General features: G+C 38.8%; 1 protein-coding gene across 6 annotated transcripts in view; it reads left to right on the top strand.

Annotated features, from left to right (window-relative positions):
- The first annotated feature begins 2,273 nt into the window (after positions 1 to 2,273).
- Positions 2,274 to 11,594, top strand: part of MARCHF8 (membrane associated ring-CH-type finger 8) — a 173,183-nt gene continuing 163,862 nt past the window's right edge. For 2 of the 6 annotated variants that reach the window (XM_019655097.1, XM_019655092.1), the window contains exons 1-2: positions 2,274 to 2,549; positions 2,824 to 2,930. The gene's annotated coding sequence lies outside the window, so the exon portion shown is untranslated. The remainder of the gene's footprint in view (positions 2,550 to 2,823; positions 2,931 to 11,594) is intronic. The other 4 variants (XM_019655094.1, XM_019655098.1, XM_019655096.1 and 1 more) reach the window with 4 other exon arrangements.

Genomic DNA, 11,594 nt, shown 5'->3' with positions numbered 1-11,594 from the left:
ATCAAGATATAGATAGATATTATGAAAAAGAAAAAGGCACTTAGACTTGGAATCAAGAAACATAAATTCAAGATTGACTCTACCATATTGTAGCTTTGTAGCACCTTGTAGGCTATTGTTCACTTATTTCTTTCTTTGTAGGTCATGCATTACTCCTTACATTCATCATTTTAGTGGAACACTGGGTTAGATGAAATGCCATTATAGAGAGAGTCACAGACTTTGCAGTATATCTTATCATACGTAACAGTGCATTTTCTTGTTTGTTTGTAGTGAAACTCTAACTAAAAAATGAAAAACGGCTAGATATGTTTAACCATTTGGTGGACAGTTTTGTCTGGCTCTTGGGGTAACACTGGTCACTTGGCTCAGGCCTCACTTCTTTCTTTCCCACAAATTCTAGGAGAGGGCAGGTAATTTCCCTATGGGGGCTGAAGCAATGGAAAGGTAGTACATTAGGTGGCCCCGTCACCACAAACAGAATTTGGAATTAACCTGCTGCCACAAGGCCAGTATTCCCCTTGAAGTGAACACCTGGTCACCTAAAAGCAGTTCCCTTCCTGCCAGCCTTCCATTCTAAGTGCAAAGACTTCTCAGTTGTATTTAGTTCCCTTGCTGGTATTATTAACCCTATCCTCAACTCCAATCCAGGTGGCAAGAATCCAGATCCAGGACTTGGACACATTCCAGTTGTCAGCTCCCTTTCCCTCTGGACTCTGACTGCCTATATACTACTACCCTCTTGCCAAAGGCCATATATATTTAACATTTATTGAGCACGGTGTATGTTCGGCACTTTATAGTGTTGTGCCAATATTATTTCATCTTCACAACTATTCAGTCGATATTATCTTTCTTTTAGATAAATGAAGAAAGAGGCTCAGAAAGTTTAGGTAAATTGCCTAGATAGTAATGGCTGAGCCAGGACTCCCCCTAGCATTGCCTCCACCAGTTCTGCCTAACTCACAGATCCTTTTGGATCTGTGAAGGTTCTTTGCCATTTCCTACAGAAGGATGGCAGGATTCTACATCACAGATCAACTTTTCTGCTTTGCAGGCATGATTTAGGCATAAGATATACCAATGGAAGATATTGTTCCTGCCTTCATGGATTATCTGCTGCCTAATGCACAGAAAAAGTCAACCAGGCTGTGGCAACTGGCCTTATAGCCTATTCTCTGTAGTAAAAGATGAGCGTGGAGAAAATTCATCACTGTATTTTGTTCGCTACGTAATGTTACATTCTAGGCGTGTTATAGAAATGAAGAGGATGTTTAACCTCGTTGTATTGATTTAAAGGATATTTTCAGCCCACTGTTTTGACCCTGTCAATTTGCTCTTATAGACAGCGGAGTATGAAAAGTGATCAGAACTGTATGGAGAAACTTGATTCTCCAACAGATCACTCCTGGATAACAGAAAAAATTCTGGAATATTTGAGGGTATTTGCTCACAATTCACTCATGAATATACTAAGAAATAATACAAATTATTAGTATTGTATGCAATTTATAATGACTATTATGGGAGAAATTGGCAGTGGCTGAAAGTTCTGCAGTTTGATCCAGGAAAACTGGACTTGGTAGAAATAAAAATGGTCACTAAAAATAAAATTACAAAGTTTGATACGGACAAAATCTGAATGCTAAATCAAATACTTACTTAAGATATATTTGTACTTAAGATATATTTGTATGTACACAAAGTCTAATTCGCACAAAAATTATTATAAAATATAATTTAAAATAAAAGTTGGAAGTTCCATAAGCCCTCCTCACACCCTTTCCACTGATGGGTTGGGGAGGTAAACTGTGGACATAGCTATTCACTCCAGATTAGGGAGCGAAAGCAAACAAAAGTGTTCGTTAAGGCAAAGAAAACTATTACTGTTTATTACCTTGCTCTCCCTTCATTTGCCAGCTTTGGGTAAATATTGGGTTGTCGGAAAAGTCATGACGCATTTTTTGCAAGAAAAAATACGTCATGAATTTTCCATTTTTTTCTCGAAGTTCAATAACATACAGCTGGAACAAATTCACCCTTCTGCCAAAACACTATGCGCTCTGAACCAGGAGTCACTAAGGACCAAGCCGGGTGGCGGCCGCCTTCCCCCTTCCTGGTCAGGGATGAGCATGGCTCTAGGGTCTCGCCTCCGCACCCGAAAAGGTGCGACCGCAGAAACAGCGCACCGCGGCCGCCACCTCCGCCAGCCCCCAACGCGCCGTCGTCGCTGGGCAACGCCTTCTCCCAGCCCGGGTGAGCACGTGACGCGCGCGTCACGTGACGAGCCCGTCGGCGTCCTCTAGCAGAACTGTGTAAACAGGCCCGCAGCGCTTGATGCGGCCCTGCTTCGTCCGCGTCTCCGGCATGCTGCAGGCGGCCCCGGGCAGCCTGGTCGCGAGCTCAGCGCCCACCTGAGGTAACTCCCGTGGCCTCTCGACCGCTGGACCTCCCGCCACGCTCAGCCGCTATCATCGGCCGCGGACGAGGCCGGCGGAGCCCCTGGCCCCGGCAGGGGGTGTGGCTGCCCGCTGTGAGGTCCGCGACAGGTGGGTTGGGCGGTGGCGGCCGCCAGGCCCGGGTTCTGCGCCGTCGTGGGCCGGGGTCCCTGCTCCCAGCCGGCCGAAAGGCGGTAGCAACCTCGGGCCGTGGGCCTACCGCCCCCGCGCTCGAGGCTGCGTTGGGGGCCAGGCCGACCCGGGGGCCGCCGGATCTGTCGGGCGCTGGGGATCCGGGTGGGCTGCCAGCGGGGAATCCCAGTTGAAGTCGTGCCCCTAAACGGATCCTGAGACCTTGGGCAAGTCAGCCTTCGCTCTTGGCCAGAATTTCCACATCTGTAAAATGAAAGTCTGGACCAGGACCTTCCACTTCTGTCCTGTATGATCTCGAGAGACCTGCATACATTGGAAGCTGCCAGAGGAAAAGCATAGGTAGATAATTGTATTTTCATTGCTAAGTTTTTGTTCGTCCTTAAATCTTTTATCTGACAATATGTGGATTCTTGATCACCTCGGTGAAGTTTTTCATAGAAAATTTAGGAAGTCATAATGGTTTATGTTACTGTTTTTTTCCTGCTTTTGTTTTTTAATGCAACTTAACCTCCTTTCTTAAAACCTTAATTGGAAGTCCCATTTGTAAAAAAAAAAGAGAAACCTTTATCTACCTCACTGTCTCCTCCCCTTCCTGTAATCCCTAAGGAACCCTGGAGACCACAGGTTGAAAAGCTGTTGTAGAATTGAGGAAAGGTTTTGTGTTTTTGTTAATTTGATGGGATTCAGAAGATGAATCCTGGGCGTATTTGTTCGACTGTATGTCATGCAGTTAGACAATTAGGATATTTCCCATATATACTGGAAAAAGTCCCCAAAGTTTCCAATAAAGACTTTCTCTTTACATTTTTTCTTGCACCCCAGTCCCAGGGGAAGTAAGTGTATGCTTATAATCCTGAGGCCTCATGCCTCATTGCTGGTTTAGTTTAGGCACAGACGGGAAGTGGAAGACTTTATTTGAGACCAACTGAATGGATTAATTAGGACATTTCCACTGAAAAATGTGAAAGTTGGGAGAGTCTGAACTAACATCGTTAGAGTCATGGAATAATATGAATATTTCCAAAATTTGAAACCCTGGGGCAAGAGAATTTGGGGGTTTGAGAGGACTGACTGGCTTTAGGAAAAACGGAGGTCCTGTTTCATGTATGTAAACAGAACATGAGGTGGTGGTGTTTAGGCAAAAAATTATCAGTAGGATTTTTTTTTTTTTACATTAAGAGAAATACATAGTTTTCTAATTAGTTGGTTTTGAATATTAGAGTTGGTAACAGACTTACTGAAACTTGAAGTTAGATATTGAAAGAGGAAAACCATACCCTTTTACAGCTTGTTCACTTGGTGCTCCTGTAAGGTGAGCTAGAATTGGAGGTTGAATGGACTATGAGTGGAACCCAAGGTGAACTAGTGAAGTATGTTTTCTCTTTTCCAAGCAAACTCACTTCCTTGATCTTTGATTTAGGTTTTGGCAAGTCACTTTCCTTCCTTTGGTCTCAGTTTCTGCTACAAAGTGAGGAACTTGGATTGATTACTGTTCCACCTTTTGGCTTCAGTTAAGGTTGCCAGGTAAAATACAGGACTCCCAGTGAAGTTTGAATTTCAGATAAACAGTAAATAAGTTCTTGGTATAAATATTGCATAGAGCATGCTTTACTAAGAACATACATTATCTGAAATTGAAGTTTACCTGGGCCTTTTTATTTGCTAAATCTGACAACTGTAGCTCCAACGTTTTTGACTCCTTTAAATTAGCTCCAGGAAGAAATTATAGATGCACAGACAGTGGTGAATTGATTCAACTAGTCAAGTCTCCATATCTGTTAATAGTGGTAGTGTCTATTTCTTGAGGAATAGCTGTTTTACTTGTGGTCTCTCTCTCTTCTCCCACCCCTGTGTACAGCAGTTCCTTTTCTGTTATAATTACATAATGTTTAGATTTATACTTCTGGTGCTAAACAATTTAAATATCTGGAAGGAAAAGAAAGGTTGCAAAAATGTCTGAAAGTAACAAATTTGCATCTTGAAGTGGCATGTACTATTTTTTTTATAAAAGATATTTTATAACCCTACTTGTTCTCCAGTTACGTAATTGACTTGAAGACATTTTCTAAAGCAGCGGACTGTTCTGATGGTAAATAATCTTGCAGGAAGTTCTTATGCCTTTTGATTTGGCCCCCTGTGAATATGGAAAATGATCAGTATATGCACTGTAAACACTTTATATTTTAAGTGACTTGTCAATCTTGTCTTTGCTATATTTTGAAGTTGCAGTGTTGAAATTATTTTTCAAGGAATGTAATTTTAAATTCCTCATTTTTTGAGGTTTTTTTTTGTTTGTTTTTTTAACCAGTTTCATAACTCACTCTGAAATGCCTGAATTTTCTAATTCATTTTTCATTCAATAGTCAACCAAAAACTGAGTGCCTTGTATGAACCAGCTGATGTGTCAGTGTGTAGTTCATCAGGTGCTTATCTCATAGAGAACTTAAATCATGAGCAATTCAAGGATAATATGATGAGGACGTTGAAATGCTATGAAAATTGAGAGGAGAAGTGCCCAAGATGGCTGAATTTCCTGGAGAAAGTGGTATTTAATGCAGGTCATGGTGGTAAAGGGTGGGGTCAGGAAGACAGGCTTACAGAAAAGTGGGAAGAAGCAGAAAAGGAAAGGGAATCCATTTCTTAGTTCTACAAGGCATTCACTTGGTTGGATTAAAAATAGTTGGTAATATTGTTTACATGTAGTTTTTGGTTCACTGTGATGCTCCTTATCTGCATTAAGTATGTTGGAATGGAACTTCTTCAGGGTGTATATTAGAAAGATCTTCAGATGTCAGTATAGTACTTTGAAAAAAATGTGTATGTCACACATATAAAAATGTGTAATTTGCATATATAAATCTCAAAAAATAGAACGTTACTCATACTATTGAAACCTGTGTGCCCCTTCCTGATTAGGCTCTCTACCTTCCTCTCAGAAGTAACCACCATACTGAATTCTGTTTCTTTGCTTTTCTTGATAATGTGACTTTATATATCTCCCTTCCCCCAAACATTGTTTACTTTTGCATATTTTTGAACTTTATATAAATGGCATCAGGCTATGTGAATATTTTTCTGTGACTTTTTTCACTTATAACTAGGTTACTATGTTTCATTCATGTTCCCCCCACCGCCCCCCGAGGTTCACCCTTGTTGGTATTTTCCAAGTATAGCCATTTCCTTGAGATAAACACCTAGGATGGGAGCTGCTGTTTGTAGGGTGTACACATCTATGATTTTACTAAATATTGCCAAATTGCTTTCCCGTGTAGTTGTGCTATTTTAGGCTCCTAGCAGCAGATATGCGAGTTCCTGTTGGTATACTGTCTACATGCTCCCCCATTTTGGTATGAGCAAAATATATACCTAATAATAAAGGGCTAGTATCCAGAGTATATAAAGGACTTTTACAACTCAACAATAAAAAGAACTCAGTTAAAACACAAAGGATTCGAATAGACATTTCTTCAAACAAGACATGCAGATGGCCATTAAGCACCTGAAAAGATGCTTGACCTCATTAGCCACCAGGAAAATGAAAATGAAACACAATGAAATACCACGTCTCACCCATTCGGTGGCTACAGTGACAAAGACAGAATAACAAGTGTTGGGGAGATGGTGGAGAAATTAGAATCTTCATACACTGTTGGTGGGAATGTTATGTGGTACAACTACTTTGAGAAACAGCCTGGCAGTTCTTTCAACAGCTAAACATGGGAATACCAAATGACACAGCAATTTCACTCCTAGATATATATCCAAAGAAAAATGAAAACATATATCCACCCCAAAACTTGTACATAGATATTCATAGTGGCAGTATTCATAATAGCTAAAAAGTAGAAAAAAGTCAAATGTATATCAGTTGATGAGTGGATAAAATGTGGTTTATCCATATACTGAAATATTATTCAGCCATAAAAAAGAATGAAGTACAGATTCATACTGAAACTTAGATGAACCTTGAAAACATTATGCTAAGTAATAAAAGCCAGTCACAAAGGCCACATTTGTATGATCACACTTATATGAAATGTCCAGAATACACACATTTGTAGAATCAGAAAATAGATTGGTGAAAATAGATTGGTGTTTGCCTAGAGCTGGGATTGGGGTGAGGGAACATGGGGAATTGACTGCTAATGAATAATGGATTTCTTTTTACAATGATAAAATGTCTATGGTGGCACAACTCTGAATATGCTAAAAACCACTGAATTGTACACCTAAAAAAGCCATTGGTGGAAAGAAGGAAATTAAAAAGCAAAAAACAAAATGATGCCCTGTTGTGAGCAGCCCTGTGGAGAAACTCGTGTGGTGAGGAACCAAGACTCCTTCTTCTTCCTCTCCTCTCTCCTCTTTTTTCTTTCTTTCCCTTATTGAACTGGCCAGGATCTCAGATCTGATGTTATGATAGAGGTGGTAAACATACATTTATGTTTTGTTCCCACTCTCGGGAAAAGCATTCAGTCTTATATACAAAAAGCACTACCTATAAAAATTCTTATTTTTAAATTTTTTATATAATTTAATTTTTTTATTAGTGTCAGGTATACAAAACAACATGATGATTAGACAGTCACACCCCTTACAAAGTGATAATCCAATCAGCCTACTACTTCTCTGACATCGTACGTGCCTATTACAATACCACTGACTATATTCCTATGCTGTACTTTACAAGTTGACAGTCTTATTTTATACTAGTTTCAGGTGTACTGTGCAGTGGTTAGGTATTTATATAATCTATGAATTGATCCCCCTGATAAGTCTAGTATGCATCTGACACCCTACATAGTCTTTACAACATTATTGATTATATTCCCCATACTGTATTTCATGTCCCCATGACAATATTGTGACTACCAGTTTGTACTTCCTAATCCCTTCACCTTCTCCCCTATCCCCAACCCCCCTCTCATCTAGCAACCATCAGTTTTTCCTCTGTATCTATGAGTATTTCTGTTTTGTTTGCTTCTTTATTCTCTTGTTTAGATTTCACATATAAGTGAGATCATATGGTATCTGCCTTTCTCAGTCTGACTTATTTCACTTAGCATAATACCCTCTAGGTCCATCCATGTTGTTGCAAGTGGTAAGATTTCAATCTTTTATATGGCTGAGTAACACTCTGTTGTATAAATGTACAATTTCTTCATCCAATCATCTATTGATGGGCATTTAGGTTGTTTCCATATCTTGGCTGTTGTGAATAGTGCTGCATTAAACACAGGGATGCATATGTTTTTTTGAATTAGTGATATAGATTTCTTTGGATAAATACCCAGGAGTGGAATTGTGAGTCATGAGGTAGTTCTATTTTTAATATTTTTGAGGAACCTCCATACTGTTTTCCATAGGGGCTGCACTAATTTGCAATCCCACAACAAAGCTTGAGGGTTCCCTTTTCTGCATGTCTTAGCTGTTTGTTGATTTATTGATGATAGCCATTCTCACTGGAGTAAGGTGGTATCTCACTGTGGTTTTTATTTGCATTTCTCTGATGATTAGTGATGTTGAGCGTCTTTTCACATGTCTATTGGCCATCTGTAGATCCTCTTTGTAGAAATGTCTATTCATGTCCTCTGCCCATTTTTTAATTGGATTGTTTGTTTTTCTGGTTTTGATTTGTATAAATTTATATTAATTTTGGATAGTCACCCCTTATCAGATGTAAAATTGGCAAATATCTTCTCCCATTCAGTAGGATGTTTTTTTTGTTTTGTTGATGGTTTCCTTTGCTGTGAAAATGCTTTTTATTTTGATGTAGTCCCATTTGTTTACATTTTCTTTTGTTTCCCTTGTCTGAGGAGATATATCAATAAAAATATTACTAAGGGTAATGTCAGAGAACTTCCTATATTTTTTTCTAGGTGTTTTATATTTAAGCTTTTAATCCATTTTGAGTTTATTCTTGCATATGGAATAAGAAGGTGGTCCAGTTGTATTTTTTTCTTTTGCATGTATCTGTTCAGTTTTCCTAGCACCACTTATTGAATAAACTGTCTTTACACCAGTGTAAATTCATGCTTCTTTTGTCATAGATTAAATGACCATATAGGCATGGATTTATTTCTGGGCTCTCTATTCTGTTTCACTGATCTGTGTGTCTGTTTTTATGCCAGTACCATGCGGTTTTGATTACTATATCCTTGTAGTATAATTTGATATCAGGTAATGGGATACCTCCAGCTTTGCTCTTATTTCTCAGGGTTAAGTGGCCATTCAGGGTCCTTTATGGTTCTATATAAAGTTTAGGATTATTTGTTCTAGTTCTGTGAAAAATGCCATTGGTATTTTGATAGGGAAAACGTTGAATCTGTAAATTGCTTTGGGTAGTATGGACATTTTAACAGTGTTAATTCTTTCTATCCATGAACATGGTATGTGCTTCCATTTTTTTCTTTTTTCTTTGACATATTTCGTAAATATCTTATAATTTTTTGAGTATAGGTCTTTTACCTCCTTGATTCAGTTTATTTGTAGGTGTTTCTTTTTTTGATGCAATTGTAAATGGGATTGTTTTCTTAATTTCTCTTTCTGGTAGTTCGTTATTGGTGTATAAAATGCAACCGATTTCTGAATATTGATGTTGTATTCTGCTACTTTACTAAATTCATTTATTAGTACTAATAGCTTTTTGGTGGAATCTTTGGAGTTCTCTATATAAGTGTCATGTCATCTGCAAATGGTGACAATTTTACTTCAAACTTGGATGCCTTTTGTTTCTTTTTCTTGTCTGATTGCTGGGGCTAGAACTTGCAGTACTATGTTAATAAAAGTGGTGAAAGTGGATATCCCTGTCCTGTTCTTGCTCTTAAGGGGAATGCTTTTAGCTTTTCCCCATTGAGCATATTAGCTGAGGGTTTGTCGTACATGGCTTTTATTATGTTGAGATATGTTCCCTGTATTCTCACTTTGCTGAGAGTTTTTATCATAAATGGATGCTGAATTTTGTCCAGTGCCTTTTCTGCATCTATTGATATGACCATGTGATTTTATTTTTGGTTTTGTTAATGTAGTGTATCATGTTAATTGATTTGTGGAAATTGAACCTTGCATACCAGGAATGAACTCCACTTGATCGTGGTATATGTATCATGGTGTCTTTTTAATGTGTATCGTGGTCTTTTTAATGTATTGCTGAACTTAGTTTGCTAATATTTTGTTGAGCATTTTTGTATCTATGTTCATTAGGGCTGTTGGCCTCTAGTTTTCTTTTATGGTAATGTCTTTGGTTTTGGAATCAGGGTAATGGTGGCCTCATAAAATGAGTTTGGTAGCCTTCTTTTCTCCTGGATTTTTTGGAATAGTTTGGGGAGAATAGGTGTTAATTCTTTTTTGAATGTTTAGTAAAATTCAGGGCTTTTGTTTGTTGGTTGCTTGTTAATTACTGATTCAATTTTGTTGGTAGTAATCGGTCTGTTCAGATTTTCTATTTTTTTTTTAAGATTTTATTGGGAAATTAGGGGAGGGGAACAGACAAGTTGCTGTCCTTTTTTGTTCTTCAGTCTAGTTGTGGAGGACATTGCTTCATTGGCCCATGTTGGTATTATCATTGCGCTCTTCCTGGATGAGGCAGATCGGTCGCCGGCCTCTGGACGGCCGTTCATGGCGGCTCTTGGCAGCTCATACTGGCTGCTGGCTTTTCACGCTGGCTGCCGGCCACACACAGTAGCTTATGGCAGCTCACTGCAGCAGGGGCTGCAGCCTACAGCAGCCCAGCTCCAGGTCGAGCTGCTGTTCACCATCTTAGCTGTAGAGGGCAGAGTGGGATCCAAACCAGGGCCCTGCTGCTCAGAGCTGGCATCCCAAGCCAGCTCTTAACCAACGCGCCACTCGGCCAGCCCCAGCTTTTCAATTCTTGATTCAGCCTTGGAAACTTGTATGCTACTAGGAATTCTTCCAGATTGTCTAATTTGTTGGTGTATAGTTGTTTGTAGTATTTTCTTAATTTTTTTTTCCTGTGGTGTTGGTTGTCACTTCTCTTTCGTTTCTGATTTTATTTATTTGGGTCCTCTCTCTGTGTTTCTTGATGAGTCTGGTTAAAGGTTTGTCTATTTTGTTTATGTTTTCAAAAAACTAGCTCTTGCTTTCATTGATCTTTTGAGATTTTTTTTTAGTCTATTTTGTTAATTTCCGCTCTGATCTTTATTCTTTCTTTCCTTTCTTCTGATCACTTGGGCCTTTTTTGCTATTCTTTTTACAGATCCCTTAGGGGTAAGATTAGACTGATATTTTTCTTGGTTCTTTAGGCTTCCATTGCTATGAAATTTCCTCTTAGGACCGCTTTTCCTGTGCCCCATAGATTTTGGGTGTTTCTTTTAGGTATCTTTTGATTTCTTCCTCAATTTCATTGTGGACCCATTCATTATTCAGTAGCATGTTATTTAGTCTCCTTGTGTTTATGTGTTTTTAAGTTTTGTTTTTTAAAAAATAATTGCTTTCTAGTTTCATACCATATGGTCAGAGAAGATGCTTGATATGATTTCAATCTTCTTAAATTTATTGGGACTTGTTTTGTGGACTAACATGTTGTCTATCTTGGAAAATGTTGTATGTGTACTAGAAAAGAATGTATATTCTGCTGCCTTTGGGTGAAATGCTCTAAAAATATCAATTAAATCCATCTGGTCTAGTGGGTCATTTAAGGCCATAGTTTCCGTTTTGGTTTTCTTTTGGAAGATTTGTACATTAGTGTCAGTGGGGTGTTAAAGTCACCTACTATGATGTGTTACTATTGATCTCTGCTTTTATGTCCATTAGTGTTTGCCTTATATATTTAGGTACTCTTATGTTGGGTGCATAAATGTTTACTAGGGTGATGTCCTCTTGTTGGATTGATCCCTTTATTATTAAGCAATGTCCTTATTTGTCTTTTATTATAGTCTTCGTTTTAAAGTCTATTTGTGGCACCGGCCAAGTGGCTCATTGGTTAAGAGTTGGCTTGGGATGCCAGCTCTGAGCAGCAGGGCCCCGGTTTGGATCCCACATGAGGGC

Source organism: Hipposideros armiger, unplaced genomic scaffold, assembly GCF_001890085.2.
Source record: "Hipposideros armiger isolate ML-2016 unplaced genomic scaffold, ASM189008v1 scaffold_235, whole genome shotgun sequence".
NCBI lineage: Eukaryota > Metazoa > Chordata > Mammalia > Chiroptera > Hipposideridae > Hipposideros > Hipposideros armiger.
This window is presented reverse-complemented; position numbering and strand designations above follow the sequence as displayed.